The sequence below is a fragment of the Myiozetetes cayanensis genome, unplaced genomic scaffold (assembly GCF_022539395.1).
Source record: "Myiozetetes cayanensis isolate MyiCay16 unplaced genomic scaffold, myiCay2020 scf996, whole genome shotgun sequence".
Taxonomy (NCBI): domain Eukaryota; kingdom Metazoa; phylum Chordata; class Aves; order Passeriformes; family Tyrannidae; genus Myiozetetes; species Myiozetetes cayanensis.
This window is the reverse complement of record NW_026088292.1, coordinates 1-15092: the sequence shown is the minus strand read 5'-3', so window position 1 is coordinate 15092 and position 15092 is coordinate 1. Positions and strand designations below refer to the sequence as shown.

Sequence of the window (15092 nt, the reverse complement as noted above, 5' to 3'; positions counted from 1 at the left end):
TTTGGTGTTTTGGAGGTTTTTATGGTCCCAGGATGCTGGGTGAGTTCTAGAGATGGATTTGGGCTGGAGGAACCCCCAAGCCAACGCGCTCAGGCCTTGTTTCCCCCCCAGCAGGATTTCTCCTTCCCAAAGCTTGAACAGATGGAGGAGAGGGCTACGAGGAAGACGAAAAAGCCACGGGCCCCCTAGGCAGGTGAGGAGGAAGTCAGTGCCCCTTTGGCCCTGTCTTGTGGTTCCTGTGGCAGCCGAGCATCACCCCTGGCTGCAGGACAACCCCGCTGGCACCGCCGTCCTGCCGGGGCCGGATCTGGGGGATGTCCTTGGCCTTCCCTCTGGGCCAGAGTGAAATCCCCTGCCTGTCCTTCTTCCTTCCTGCCCCAGGCCCCGAGCTGAGGATGGAGAGCACGGAGGACAAATCCCCCCGGCAGAGCCTGGTGGGAGAGGCCGTTTTGAAGGGCTCCCCGGCGCAGGAAGGCAGCGAGGAGGAAAAGGCCCGGAGATGCCCCCGGAGGAGGGGCTGCAAAGCCAGCCCAGGGAGCTCTGAGGAGGAAAGACCTGGCCTGTGCCAGGAAGGCGGCTGGAGCTTGAGCCGGAGCTCTTAGCTGGTGGTCCCTGAGCAGCCTCCCAGCAGGGAGAAGCCCTTCAGGTGCTTGGAATGTGGGAAGAGCTTCAGGAACAGCTCCGACCTTCTCAGGCACCAGCACATCCACACTGGGGAACGGCCCTACACATGTAGGGAATGTGGGAAGAGCTTCAGTGACAGCTCCAACCTGATCCGACACCAGCGCATCCACACCGAGGAACGGCCCTACTGGTGTGTAGAGTGTGGGAAGAGCTTCAACCAGAGCTTCAGCCTCCGCACCCACCAGCTCATCCACACTGGGGAACGGCCCTACATGTGTGGGGAATGTGGGAAGAGCTTCAGTGACAGCTCCCACCTCCGCACCCACCAGCTCATCCATACTGGAGAATGGCCCTACAAGTGCTTGGAATGTGGGAAGAGGTTTCAGACCAGCTCAACTCTCCTCGTGCATGAGCAGACACACACAGGGGAGAGGCCCTTCCGCTGCACCGACTGCGGGAAGGGTTACAACCTGAACTCCACCCTCATCAGGCACCAGCGCATCCACACTGGGGAGAGGCCCTACAAGTGTGGGGAGTGTGGGAAGAGCTTCAGCCAGAGAGGTAACTTGACCAAACACCAACAGACCCATCGGAAAGGGAAGCCCTAGGAGTACCTCGACTGCGGGAAGAGCTTCGGCCACTGCTCCCACCCCGAATGACCCCCCTGATGGTGAGGCAACCCCTGGAGTCCAGTGACTGTCAGTCCATCCCTTTCTACCAGAAAGGGCCAGTCCCCTTTGCCAGGGGCAGGTTCTGCCAACAGAACCCTTCTTGGGGGGTATGTGGAGATTCCTACCTTGGCTGGGGACCCCCCAAGGTCACTGCTGGAGGTTGAGAGCAGAGATCTCCCCATGAGCGTTGGTTTGGGGGAGTTCCATCCCTCTCTAAGTCATAATTCTTGCTTTGGTGCCAGCTTGAGTAGAATTGCTTCAACAATTGCTTTAGTGTAGAGCACTGTCCTATCTTATCCTGTAGTACTGGTAGTTTTAGTGTTTCTATTGTGCAGGAAATAATTCCGATGAAATCTTTTGTCTGATCATTTGTAACCCTAAATAATTCATTTCTATCAATAGATCTGATTTGTCATCCTTAAAACCTGGGGGACAAAAGTGGTTCAGTCCCACCTCTGTAATTCCTGTGAACTGAACCGGTTGGCATAACCCAAGGCTGAGATTGGATCCAGCAGCCCCAGCACCCCACAGTCAGTTGGGAGCTCAGGGGACCACCCTGCTTTCGCAGCACTTTTGGGCCCAAAGACCTCCATGGGATCGTTGGACCTGCCAGACCACTCCCCCTTTTCCGCCATTCTCCCTTTTCTTTCCACTTTTCCATTGTCCCTTCAATACCCAGCCCCTCCAAGATCAGTTTTTTGGCCCAATCCTGACATTTTTCCACACCCCTTCCACATCATCCCCCCACTCCCCAGCCCCCTCATGCTCAGTTTGGGGGTCCCACCCTGCCCTTTCCCCACTCTTTTCACCTCTCCTACCCTTTCCCCATAAACCTCAGTCCCTCTCCACTTTTGGGGGTCCCACTCCCCTCCCACTCAGTTTGGGGTCCCACCACCCCTTTTATCCCCTCTGACCCCCCTTTTCCCACCGACCTCCCCCTTCCCACCCCCCGCTCACCCGAGAGCTCCTTGCCCGCAGCCGGGGGGGCTCCCAGCACCACCAGTGCCCAGAGAAGCCCCCCCAGAAAAGGGGTTGGGTGGGGTCCTAGGTGGGCTCTGAGTGTGTCTGGGAGTGCTTGAGAGGCTTTGGGGAGATTTTGGGGGGTCCCAGCACCTTTTGGGGTGAGCTGGGTACCTATTGAGGGGCCGGTGCCCTCCCAAAGCCCCCCCAGAGTGGGGTGACACGGGGGGAACACAGGGGGGTCCCCATTCCCGATCCATTCTGGGGCTGGTTCTGCCCCCCCAAACTTGGCTCCACCCCTTGGGATCCTCCCAGCACCCCCCTAGTGCCCCCCAATAACCGGGACTGGGGCAACTGAGATCATACTGGGAGCACCTGGGCCCCTACTGGGGTCATACTGGGATCATACTGGGAGTGTCTGGGAGGAACTGCAGCCATGCTGGAGATGAGTGGCTTCGTACTGGAAGTGTCTGGAAGTTACTGGGATCATACTGGCGGTGACTGCAGTCATACTGGGATCATGCTGGGAGCAACTGGGACCATGCAGGGGCAAATGGCATCGTCCAGGCAGGGACTGACAGTGCCTGGGGCCATACTGGACTGGGAGTCCCTGAGAGGGAAAGGAACCGTCCTGGGGGGGCTGGGAGCAACTGGGACCACCTTGGGAGTGGCTGGGAGTGACTGGGATCATAGGAGGAGTGACCAGCACCATACTGGGATCATAGTGGGAGTGACTGTAAGGGACCAGGATCAAACTGGGAGTGACTGGAACTATGCAGGAGGGAACTGGGAGTGAGTGGGGCCATGCTGGAAGCCAACTGGGAACATACTTGGAGCAACTGGAATCGTGCTGGAAGCAACTGGGAGTAACTGGGAGTGACAGAGTGCATGCTGGAGGCCACTGGCATGAACTGGGAGTGACTGGGATCACACTGCTGGGAACTGGGACCATCCTGGGGCAAGTGGAAGTCACTGGGTGTGATGGGTTTCTGTGGGTGGGTTTTGGTAGCGGGGGGGACTCCAGGGGTGGCTTCTGTTGGAAGCTGCCAGAAGCTTCCCCTGCCCCGTGGAGCCAATGCCAGCTGCTCCAGGATGGACTTGCTGCCTCTGGCCAAGGCCGAGCCCATCGGGAGGAACAGGAACAGCTCTGGGATAACAGATTTAGGGACAGAAGGAATTGCAGCCAGGGAAGAGCAGAGTGGGAATGTGGGACCAGCAATGCAGACCCCAAGGGGGTGCAGAAGGAGGGGCAGGAGGTGCTCCAGGTGCCAGAGCTGAGGCCCTGCAGCCCATGGGGGAGCATCGGGGTGCAGAGACCCCCCCTGCAGCCCCTGGAGGCTCCCACACTGGAGCAGGGGGATGTAGGAAGGAGGCTGTGACCCCGGGGCAGGCCCAGGATGGAGCAGGTCCTGGCAGGGACCTGCAGCCCATGCAGAGGGAAGCCCAGGCTGGAGCAGGTTTTTCCTGGGCAGGACTCGTGGCCCCTGTGGGGGACCCACGCCGGGTCAGCTCATCCCTGAAGGACTGACCCCATGGAGGAGGGACCCATGGGACAGCAGGGTGGGAAGACCTGCTGCCTGAGGGATGGACTCACTGCAGAGGTCCATCCAGGACTGTCTCCCATGGGAGGGACCCCAGGGAAACAGGGAAGGAGCCAATTGCTCTCCCTGAGCAGTGACAGAAACAACAACTGACTGTAACCCCCACTGCCGTCCCCCTGCACTGCTGGGGGGAGGAGGGAGAGCTGAGAAGGAAGGAGGGGTGGGGGGAAGGTGTTTTTCAGGCTGTTTTATTTCTCGCTCTTTGGCTTTTATCCTGTCAGTAATAAATTAAATGCTAACCCTACTTTGAGTCTGTTTTGCCCGTTAGGAAGCAACTTTCTCCCCACCCTTGTCTCTACTCAGGAATCCTCAACTGTTTTTTTTCTCTCCTCTGTGGAGTTGCAGAGGGAGGGGGAGGTGGCAGCTTTTAGTGGGTGTTTGAAATGCAGCCAGGGTCAACCCACTAAACCAACCCATGTGCTTGAGGCCCTTTTGTGATGTCACAGCCTACCCTCTCTGTTCCGGAATAGCCCTTGGCAACCAAAGAACCAACACCCCACCAGGTCAGAATGCAGCCCCACCCATATGCCTTTTTATGACTTCCCGGCCAATCCTCTCCATTCTGGAATAGCCCCTGGAAACCAAAGAACCAACGCCCCACACCCCCACAGTGCAGCCCCACCCATCTGCCAGGGGACTCCTTGTGATTTCACGGCCTTTCCCCAAGGAAAGAAAGCCTGTAACCTTCGGGTTTCAGGTGCAGTTGGTAGGTCACCCTGGGCACTCCATGGGCAGCAAGAACTTTCTGTCCTGCCACCTTTTGTCTAGCAGGAATCTTTGTCCAGATTCAAATTCTGCAGTCGGACTGACAATTCCAGCGTGGGGCTCCTGCAAGCAAACAACAGCCCTGCCCTCCAGGAAAGAAACCCCTTCCCCTCGGTCTCTTTTCCTCTTCCTTCAAATACAACCTGCAGGGCAGCTTTCTGCCATCTCTTCTCTGGGGAATTGTGAAGAGAGACCCGCTCCCATGTTTAACACCTCAGGCAAAACCACCCTGTTAACACCTTTCCCAACCTTCCCCATCCTTTCCCAAAGCTGAGATGTGGAAAGAACAAGTGCCCTTGTCCCTGGCTGTGCTGCTGTGTTGGGAGTCTCTTCCCTCCAGCTCTGCACACAGGCACTGCCCCTGCAGCTCCAGAGAAGGGCTGAAGAAGCATCTTCAACACAGAAATCAGGACAGGTGTATCAGGGATTGTTGATATTTTTTGGTCTGTGTTTGGCCCAGCCACCTGCAAAAGTTTTGTTCTTTGCCTGCCAAGTGATGCCAAATTTTTCCCCAACAGGCGTAGAGACTGCTCAGAGACAAGTTTTGAGTCTTTAAGCAGCAAGGTATTTATTGGAGAAACCAACGTTGGGGGAACTCCCAGCTCTCACTGGACAAAGAGTTCCGAAGTAGTCAGTGATTAGTGTGACTATTTATACAATTTTTGATTATAGATTACATCATTTTACATGCATATTCATAATATTATAATATTTAATTAAAATATTCATGGCAGACAGAGTCTGGGCAGAGTCTTCTTTTTGGGGAGATGTGAAGGGGGAGATCCTGTTTCTTCAGCCTCTGGGCAGGGGTCTTCTCTTCATCAGTGACTTTTTTACCTTTCGTTGATTTGGCTGACTCTAATGTGTATTTGGCAGGGTCTTCTCGACCCTGGGCCTTTCTCTTCCTTTTTATCTTCCCGTGTCCTTGATTATACCTATTTATATATATATATGTTAGCATTTTAATGATTTCTGTTTTCCTGTATTTTGCTTTATGTTCCTTCTATGTCAGTGTGTCCTCATTCTTTGACCAGATGTTGTTTTTCGCTAGCTTTGAATTTTTAATTCTTTTAGTTCTTTTACTAGGCTCTTACATCCTGAGTTAACTCCTTCCGTATCCTTCTCTGTTTCATTTCCCCCTTTTCTTAGAACTTACGAATTCCTTCGTCAAGTTCTGCAGGTTGAGGGCTTTGATATGCTTGTATTGTTGCCCAAAACATTTGCGTCTTTTTGATTATGGAATTTAATTTGCACCACATCCACATGTTTACGAGGGACAGCAGGAGCATTAATGCTGCTATGATTAGTATTGGGTGTACTAAGTAGTGGAACACCTGTGTCGCAGCTGGGGAGTACCCTGTGAAGATATCCCACCAGTGGTGCTCTCCAACCTGTTTGACTTTACTCAGAACACTCTTTATGTTCATTGAGTCGTGTTCTACCTGCCAGAGCATGCGCTGAGTGGTTTTGTTAACTATTTGTACTAGTTTTTCTATGTCAGGGTGTGCAAGTATTGCTTTGAAAAGGTTAATGTTCATGCCTATTTGCAGTTTTGGTACATCATGATACAAAGTATAATTAGTTTCAAGCAGTTGTTTAGTAGTTATTGGGGTGGTATAGCTAAAGTCGCAGCCTATAATTTGAGTGAAGTTGCACACACAAAAACTGGTTCCGTTTGCCACTTCATGACAGTAGTCAATAGTAAGATCAGTACATAGAGTCCTAACACAAGCACATCCATTCCCTACATAGTAGACTTGTGATTTAGCCTTATTATGAGGAAGCAGTTCATAAGTGCACACACTATTTTCAACATCTAAGCATAAGTCTTCACTTTCTACAATTGCATTTTCACAAATATAACCTAAGTGTCCTCTAGGAACACGTGCTTCTTTACTAACTGATTACCATTTATTCTTGGTATTGTCGTAACTTGCCCAAACATTATGGCCTACGGGTCTGATTACAACATCCTGATGTTGTAATGTTCCTAGTGACAAAACAGGAAAGATGGCTTTTTCCTTTGTAGCACTAATAGTGAGAACATAAGTCTCAACTTGTTCGTGTTGTGTCGTGAGTAAAGTTTACGAGTTACCATCAGACCTGATGATCCTTTTCAGATTGGGCGGTGGAACTGGTTTTGGCTATTATTTCTTTTATTTCTTGAGGTAGGGTGCCTGATGTTCCTTCTCTTAATATTCCTGCAGCTACTGACTGTACCCACTGTTGTGTTTGGATGCATTGGATGGTGAGTGCAATTTCCTTACTGATGTCACTGGTATAGTTAGCAATTTTAAGGAAGTCTTCAGCTGTGTGATCTGCTATTAGAGTCATTAATTTAGTTGCTAGTGATTGGGTTTCTGCTAAAGTAAGCATGGATGAGTTTAGGGGGACTTTAAGTTCTCCTAGATTGGAGGTGACTGTACTCAGTTTATTCATCAATACTTCTTGATCTATTGTGTTCAATATGCCTATCCTGTACCGACCCATTCTGTTACATCTTTCTGTGTTCGTTTGGAGTGTGATCTTGCTGCCAGCCATGCGCTTCAACCTTTGAGGCTTTGCTGCACAAAAGGTTGACAGTCTTTTTGTAGGTGTGTTATGTCTGTCTGGAGATTTACTTTAATTTTCTTTAGTGAATAGGTGGGGTCTAGCAATAATTTTTGTTCGTTGGATTGTCTGATTATGTGAGATCTAATGAAAGTTAGGCTATGTGTGCTGTCACAGTTTAGAAGGAGAGTTGTAAGTACTTCAGTAAACGGCTCGGAAGTTGTTTCAATGGGTGCTTTAGTAGTGGGACTCACTTCAAGTTCAAAAATAAATATTTTGGAAGCACCCCTTTTTTCACTTGCCCAAGTGCACTGAACTGATACTGATTGATCTAACAGTAATTTTGTCTCACAATGGGCTTCATGTTGTTCGTTTTCTTTTATATTGTCCCTCCAACAAGAAAGTCAAATACCATTATTCATTTCACTAAATGTGACTGACCGGTTCGTCATAGATCTTATTGTTAGTTTGATCTGTTTAGTCTTTTGTGTTACGGTGTTAACACCTTTGCACCCTATTTGTATTTCCTCATTCAATTTTCCTAATATGGTGTTTAATGATTTCTGAGCCTTATTCTGATCCTGTTGTGTGTATGATCTGTTATTTTGCAGGATGTAGATGGTTAAGCCTGGCTTAAAGTTCACTGATAAACAGAAACTTCATCCTTGGAGAGAGAGTTTCTTGTATAAACTGTTTGAATTGGTACTCTCAGATCGGCTGGTTGTCTGTAGAGGACATTTGAAGGAGAAACTGAAGAGGAGAAGATGAAGAAAAGCCCCCAGACCCAAATAGATCAGACCCCTTGAGTGAAACAGCGCAAGTGCGAGGGGAATCCCCACGTTCTCCCGCATGGCTGAAGGGGGGCACTCACAGAATGGGGGAGGGACCGAGGGCCTCTGGCTGGGCGGTGATGCCACACCGGCCCAGGGAGACGTCCCAGGTTAAGTGGATAAAAATGCAGGTGGCTCGTGCTTGAGGCTCTCAAACTTCACATGAAGGACAACGTTGCTTTCTGCGGGGATGCCACTATTTTGTGAGCCTGCTGACCCTCCGAGGATGCAGCCTCTGCTGGGGGAATTCTGGTTATTCTGGGGTTGGTAAGACAACCTCGTAAAACACACCTGAGTGAGTGGGGGTTTCACTGAGGGCTCAGTTCACTCCTCTCCTTTCCTGTCTCTCGGGTTCCTGTTTACTTGGCCACTTTCTGTAATAAATATTGGGTTTATTGATGAGCTCTCAGCAGTGTCGTGGTTTTCAATCTCAGCATCCTTTCGAACTCACCCTGTTAGAGTCAGAAAAATCATAAGCCTAAGAAACGCTGCTGTGATCCTTGTAGTGTTGGGCAGCAGTGTCTTAAGTTGGGAAAAAGAGGGAGTGATGAGCAGAGCATTATAGACCCTCAGGAACTCCAACCGACCCCCAGTAGGGTGAATTGGAGACCAGAACCCGTTAGGCAGAGACCTGACAGCCCACAGGAATTGGGATTAGATGGGACAGACACTGAAAGTATAGCAGAGAGTAGGGAAGACCCCCAAGAGGGGTGAGTAGTACACATCGGGGTTGGGGCCATGGGACAGAAAGCTGGGGCAAGACTGGGGGTAGAACAAAAGCTAGAGCTGAGAGCAGCCACAGTGTTGCCCCTTTAAGATCTGTAATAACAGCTGCAGGCACTCCAACAAAAGTGAAAGTGCCATTTTTGGTGAGTGATTTGAACAGCTGGAGGGAGGAAGCAAAACTGTTTAGGGAAAACCCTGAAAAGATGGGTAAGAGATTTGAATGAATTGTGAAAAATCAGGGCATAGATTGGTCAGATATCAACTTGATTCTCTCAGAATTGACAGAAACAGAAAAACAACTAGTAATAAAAGCAGCAAGAAATCATGTGGAAGGGCAGATTGCAACAAATGTTGTAAGGGGAGTCATAGATAATATTTTTCCAGTGCAAAACCCTAAATGGGACCCAAACGACCCGGGTCAGTAGAAGTTATTGGAACAGTACAGAAGATTGCTCCTGGTGGGATTGTGGAATGCAGTGAATTGGGCTGCCTTGTACGATGCAAGGCAAGGATGGGACGAGACCCCCACAGCATTCTTAGACAGACTTAGAGCTGCCATGAGAAAATACTCTACCCTGGATCCATCATCAGAGACAGGTAAACAACAACTGGTGGGGTTGTTAAAGGGACAAAGTAACCCTGACATGAGAAAAAGGTTACAGAAAATTGATTATCCTTCCAATAAAGATTTAGAGGTGTTAATGAATGAAGCCTGGAAAGTGCACAACAACAGGGAGAAAAGACAAGATAGAAAACTTACAAAGGTTGTGGTTGCTGCTTTAATTCTGAATTCAAATATTAGGGGTGGTGGTAGAGGGCAGGCAATGAGAGGAAGAGGGGGCTCACCTTTTCAACAAGCAAGACTGGGACAAAATCAATGTGCCCATTGCATCCAGGAGGGACACTGGAAACGGGATTGCCCTACATTGGCAAATAGGAACCCAGGAGGAACTCTCATCGCTCATCAGAGCAGGGAATGAGGGGGACCGGTGAGTCATTCCCTGGCAGACCCACTGGTTAAAATGGAGCAAGGGGAAGGTGAAAAAGAATTAGACTCTCGGATCGACACTGGAGCCACATTTTCGGTTCTAAACCAAGAACTAGTGCCTAAAAGTGATAATTTTTTTAAAGTCATGGGAGTAACAGGCCAATCAGAAAAAGCTTTCTTTCTGAAACTCTCCAGTACAAAGTTAGGAAAAAAATGAGGATTCATCAATTTTTAGATCTGCCTAATTCCCCAAAGCCTCTGTTGGGTAGAGATTGGTTGGAAAACCTGGGAACTGTGATTAAGTTTGAAAAAGGTAAACTTGAATTTCAGCTGGAACAATGGCAGCAGCCACTGGCGGATGGCGTTCTTCTACAATATGGAGATGACTTGTTAATAGCGACCGGAACAGAAGAAGTGAGTGTGCAGTGGACAATCTCGCTTTTAAACTTCTTGGGTTTAAACGGTTCCCGAGTTTCCCAACAGAAAGCACGGCTGGTGCAAGAGAAAGTGGTGTCCCTGGGGTATGAAGTCTCCGGTGGACAATGTTCCCTGGGAACAGCAAGAAAGGAAGCATCTGCCAGACACCCAGCCCAGAAACAGTGGGAGATCTCCAAGCCTTTCTAGGAATGACAGGTTGGTGTCGTTTATGGCTCTATCAGTGTGGAGGACTTGTAAAGCCTTTCTATGACCTGCTGAAAAGAACCCAAAAGAACATCATGTGGAGCCCTGAGACAGACGAGGCCTTCAAAGGCCTGAAGCGGGAGCTCAGGAGGGCTCCGGCGTTGGTTTTGCCTGACGGGACGAAGCCCCTTTGGTTGTTGTGCCATGAACGTCAAGGAATGGCTTTGGGGGTCTTGGGCCACCAAGCAGGGCCATCCAGGAGGGCCGAGCTCGACTGCAAACAGTGGGATGGAGTCAGCAAGGGATGGCCCAGCTGTCTGACAGCAGTGGCTGCAGCAGTCATGGACCACTGTCCCAGTGATGTCACTGATGTCCCCAGTGATGTCACCACTGTCCCCATGATGTCACCGCTGTCCCCAGTGATGTCACCAGACCCCTGTGATGTCACTGCTCTCCAATGATATCATCAAAGTCCCTGTGACATAAGTGATGTCCCTGTGATGTCACTGGTGTTTACTGATGTCACTGCTGTCCCCAGTGATGTCACCACTGTCCCCTGTGATGTCACCGCTGTTCCCAATGATGTCACTGCTGTCCCTGGTGATGTCACTATTCTCTCTGTGATGTCACCAATGTCCCTGTGATGTCACTGTTCTCCCTGTGATGTCACAACTGTCCCCAGTGGTGGCACCATGTCCCCGTGATGTCATCGATGTCCCTTTGATGTCACCAGACCCCTTTGATGACACCAATGTACACGGTGATGTCACTAGTCTCTCTGTGATGTCACTGATGCATTTGTGAAGTCACTGATGTCACTACTCTCCCTGTGATGTCACAACTGTCCCCAGCAGTGGCACTATGTCCCCGATGCCACTGATGTCCCTGTGATGTCACCAGACCCCTGTGATGTCACTGGTCCCTAATGATGTCCCCGCTGTCCCTGTGATGACACCACTGTCCCCTGGATAGTCACCAATGTCCCCAATGATGTCACCGATGTCACTGTGGTATCATGGGTATTCCTTTGTTGTCACCACTCCCCAGTAAGGTCACTAGTCCCCAGTGATGTCATGGATGTCCTTGTGATGTAACCAGTGTCACCAATGATGTCACTGGTGTCTTTGTGATGTCACCCCTGTCCTTGTGAAGTCACCGATGTCCCCAATGATGTCACTGTTGTCCATGTTATATCACGGTTGTCCCTTTGTTGTCACCAGTCTCCTGTGACATCACTTGTCCCCAGTGATGTCACCTCTGTCCCCTGTGTTGTCACCCCCATCCCCTGTGATGTCACCAATCGCCCTGTGACATCACTGGTCCTCAGTGATGTCACTGCTGTACCTGTGATGTCACCAGTGTCACTGATGATGTCACTGGTGTCTTTGCGATGTCACCCCTGTCCCTGTGAAGACACCGATGTCTCCAGTGATGTCACTGATGTCCTTGGGAGATCACAGCTGCCCTGTGTTTTCACCAGTCTTCTGTGATGTCACTGGTCCCCAGTGATGTCACTGCTGTCCCTGTAATGTCACCAGTGTCGCTGAGGATATCACTGGTGTCTCTGTGTTGTCACCTCCCCACCATGATGCCACCAATGTCTCTGTGACATCACGGCTTTCCCATTGCTGTAAGCAGTCCCCTGTGATGTCACTGGTCTCCAGTGATGTCATTGCTGTCCAGGTGATATCACCACTGTCCCCAGTAGTGCCACCATGTCCCTGTGATGTGACCGATGTCCCTGTGATGTCACCAGACCCCTTTGATGTCACCACTGTCCCTGTGACCTCACTGCTGTCCCTCTGTTGTCACTCTGATGTCACTGGTCCCCAATGATGTCCCTGCTGTCTTGGTGATGTAACCACTGTCCGCTGTGATGTCACCAATGTCCCAGATGAGGTCACTGGTATATCTGTGATGTCACCACGGTCTCCTGTGATGTCACCAAAAGCCTTGTGACATCATGGCTGTCCCTTTGTTGTCAACAGTCCCCTGTGAGGTCACTGGTCCCTAATGATGTCAGCGATGTCCCTGTGATGTCACTATTATGCCCTGTGATGCCACCAGTGTCACCGATAATGTCACTGGTATCTCTGTGATGTCACACCTGGCCTTATGATGTCACCAATGTCCCCTGTCATGTCACAGATGTCCCCATTCATGTCATTGGTGTCTCTGTGGTGTCATCACTGTCCCCAGTGGTGACACCAGGTCCCTGTGATGTCACCGATGTGCCTGTGACATCATTACTGTCCCTTTGTTGTTATCAGTCCCCTGTGATGTCACTGTTCTCCAATGATGTAACCTCTGTCCCTGTGATGTCACCACTGTCCCCTGTGACGTCAGCAATGTCCCCGAGGATTTCATTGGTGTCTCTGTAATGTCAACCCTGTCCTTGTGAAGACACTGATGTCCCTGTGACATCATGGTTGTCCCTTTGTTGTCAACAGTCCCCTGTGATGTCACTGGTCCCCAATGATGTCACCCACGTCCCTGTGATGTCACCATTGTGCCCTGTGATGTCACCCATGATGTCACTGGTGTCTCTGTGATGTCATCTCTGTCTTTGTGAAGTCACTGATGACCCCAGTGATGTCACCCATGTCACTGTGATGTCACCACTATCCTCTGTGATGTCACCAGTGACACCGATAATGTCACTGGTGTCTCTGTGATGTCACCCCTTGCCTTGTGAAGTCATCTATGTCCCCTGTGATGTCACAGATGTCCCCGTTAATGTCACTGGTGTCTCTGTGGTGTCATCACTGTCCCCTGTTATGTCAACAATGTGCCTAATGATGTCCTGCTGTCTCCATGATGTCCCCACTGTGCTGAGCCATGGCACCATGTCCTTGTCATGTCACCGATGGCAGTGATGTCCCTGTGACATCACGGCTGTCCCTTTGTTGTCAATGGTCCCCTGTGATGTCATTGGTCCCCAATGATGCCACCCATCTTCCTGTGATGTCACCACTGTCCCCTGTGATGCCAGCAGTGTCACTGATAATGTCACTGGTGTCTCTGTGAGGTCACATCTGGTCTTGTGATGTCACCGATGTCCACTGTCATGTCACAGATGTCCCTGTGACATCACGGCTGTCCCTCTTTTTTCAGCAGTCCCCTGTGACGTCACTGGTCCCCAGTGATGTGTCGTGATTTTGCCCAGCAAGCCAGCCCCTGGGGCTGAGAATGGTTTTGTCCACATGGATTTCCCGACAAGAAGCCAATTAAAACTCTCAGTAACACCTTTGCTAATTACATATTTAAGAAAAATGGAAGAGAAGGCTTGTTATGCAGTTGAAGTTAGGCAGCCATGTAGGGAGCGGTGTCAGGCCCCAGGTACGGGGCCAGGCCCACTCCTCCCCCGGGTTAGGCCGGGGGCAGGTGTAGCACTGAAGTCCCCCTTCTCTCTTGCAAGAGAGTGAAGAAAAAAAGTTTAAAAGACTGACTGCCTGGATGAAGAACTGCTGCAAAAGAATTCCAGCAAAGAGATAACGGAGTGCCCAAGGTCGAAGCTGGCAGCTGAAGCTGCAACAGGAGAGAGAAGAACAATGTGAAGGGGGGGGGCCTGTTACTCCCCCCTTTCGCTCGCTCTCTCTCCCTTCAGCAGGGAAAAGATTGAAAAATAAATCCCTGCTACCTGTAGAAGATTGTTGGGGTGAGGAGATCCCCCATGCGGCTCACAGAGGAGCTTGTAGATGTACTAGGAAACTGAGACTCTATGAGAGAGGACTGAAATGAAGCAGAGTCCTGTTGAAGATTTATGACCCTGAGAGGGAGGAGGCTTACGCCAGAGTGAGAACGGCTCAGGTAAGCTTGGGATCCAAGTGAGGGATCCATGCCACTGGTGCTGGAGATTTGTGACCCTGAGAGAACCTACGCTGGAGCAAATGGCTTGGGTAAGGTGTTGGGATCCAAGTAAGGGATCCATCCTAGATCCATGCCGGAGAGGTCTATTCAAGGACTGTTCTCCCATGGGGAGGAACCTCCACAGGGAACAGGGGTGGACTCAAAAACCATTATCCCCTGTGACCCTGTGGTGAAGATCCATGGTAGGCACGTGTCCGCTTCCAAGCCCATGGAAGACCCTACGGGGCCTGGGTAACCCCCAGCCTCTGTTCTTAGCCCAGGAGGGGGGTAGGCCCAGCCCGCCTTGGGGCCGACATAAAAGAAAAAGAGATAGATAAAGAGTTCCAGCTGTGATGAAAAGGAGTTGTCATCCTGAGATAACAGAAGAAGAGCTTTAAAGTGTTGCAGTTATTGAAAAGATCTGGAGCTCTGAGAATGGAGAAAGAGACTGCTTCTCCTCCTTGGACTGATATAAAGGGGGGAGAGGTATTTCTATAAATATATAATACTTTTACTTGAGTAGAATTGTTGTAGATATAGTTCTTTAGTTTTATTTTGCTAGTAATAAATGTTCATATTATTTTCCCAAATCAGGTCTCCTTTGTCTGCATAAACCTTCTCTCAACTTACAGTAATTGCGTGTGGGGTGAGTAGCAAATTGACCCAGAGCAAAACCACAAAATGTTGCCTTAAGGGACCATGGAGAAAAAGATTCCAGGCCAATTTAGGTGGGAGATAAGATAGAGACCTGGTCCTTTAATGAGTCCTTAGGCCTAGAGGAATACATACCATGTGTGCCCCCTCAGACAGGGGTTCTATGATTTTATAATAAAGTCCATCCAATCCCAGGTTTATGCAGCCCTGGTTCTGCCCCATTCTGCCTCCTGACATACCCCTTCAGGAATTG

The 15092-nt window shown here is 50.2% G+C and overlaps 1 pseudogene; it reads left to right on the top strand.

Annotated features, from left to right (window-relative positions):
* The first annotated feature begins 602 nt into the window (after positions 1-602).
* On the top strand, positions 603-2666 carry LOC126653239 (zinc finger protein 239-like; annotated as a pseudogene).
* Positions 2667-15092: the final 12426 nt, after the last annotated feature.